Source organism: Apis dorsata, unplaced genomic scaffold, assembly GCF_000469605.1.
Source record: "Apis dorsata unplaced genomic scaffold, Apis dorsata 1.3 scaffold_694, whole genome shotgun sequence".
In the NCBI taxonomy this organism is placed as follows: Eukaryota; Metazoa; Arthropoda; class Insecta; order Hymenoptera; family Apidae; genus Apis; species Apis dorsata.
The window spans coordinates 119,905-121,500 of record NW_006263873.1 but is presented as its reverse complement, the minus strand read 5'-3'; positions in this window follow the sequence as shown (position 1 = coordinate 121,500).

The window sequence follows — 1,596 nt, the reverse complement described above, 5'->3', positions numbered from 1 at the left end:
CACGCGCGCGCGCGCGCGCACACACACACACACACACATACATACACACACACAAATCAAATCAAAGGTCGAAAGCTTTCTCAAATTAGCGGAAAGATATTTGTTGTGATAATAAATATTGAATATATAGCTGTTTTAGGGTATGAATCATTCCTATAAAAAATTAGAATTTAAATAATGTGTCGAGTTAGCGTGGAAAAGTAACATTTTCAACAGTCTCAATTTTTTTCTATTCGAGAAAAGATTCTCGTGAACGCGGATCAAAACGAACCTGTCCCATTTTCTACTTCTATCTGCGTCTCTGTACGCGTGTCGATTGAACGAGAATCATTTTTCTTTTTATCGAAGATAGACATTTGTATCGTTAACATACACGTACACATATTTAAATATGCTTGTTAAAAGAACAATTTAACATGTACAGGGTGTTACATAAATGATAGTACAAGAGCGCAGTTACAATTCTGATAAAAATAAAATGATAATTTTTCAGAAATTAATCCTATTTTGCTTCTAAGATCGTCCCGGTTTCAAAATAAAAAGAAAATAAAAGAAACAAGACATTTATTCACGTTTTTTAACAACGATTTTCTGAAAAAAATAAGGAAAAATGATGAAAAAATAATGAATAAAGATGGGGGAGAGGAATTAAAAAAAAAATAAAAAAAAATAAAAAAAAAAAATAAAAATATAGATATAGATATAAAAGGAAAAATAAATGACAAGCGAGGAAGGTAGATGGGAAGAAAATGAATAAATGTAATAACGCGTGTTTTATTTGAAAGAAAACTGTTCTATATTATATTATAATGCCTCCTATACGTATTAAGTACCCTCTCTTCGTATTACGGATTATTCTTAAAGCATAGATTATATACATATAATTTATCGAAGCGAATTTTTTCTTTCGATTATCATCTTCTTTAATCATATTATCGTCCTATTAAAGTTTTATTAAAAATATTCTTAAAATCTATTCTTTACATACTGCACATGTTTTCTTATAGTACAGGGTGTTTAGGTACAACAGAGGCCGTTATACCACTAGTACTACTCTAAATAATCTAGTACTACTCTAAATAATCTAGTACTAACAAACTCGTTTTTAATGTTAGGAACAAATGTATATAATAACGTTTGTTTGAGATTGTGAGAGATTAATTGGAATTTTTTTAAACGAAATTATCGAGAAAATCAAAATCGAAACGCGCACTTACATTTGAATAGTTGAAAATGTTCGTTGATTATTTTTTATCATTTGGAAAACAGAATTCAACTGGAAAATATTTGCATAATTTGAATCCGGGAATCTTACATATCGCACTTTCAGCTTTATTTTGCACACCCTATATACGTTTATTATACGTATATATGTGCACATCTGTGTACGCGTGCGCACGTATGTGAATATGTATGCGTAACATGTACAATACACGATATCTTTATATACGCATACATATATGCGTTTCGCCCGAGTGTATACATGTTAAAATACACGTGATCAGCCATGTAAATATGCATATATGCATTTTGTATGTGTTCATACGCATACGTAACACGTACACATGTATACATATACATACATATATATATATA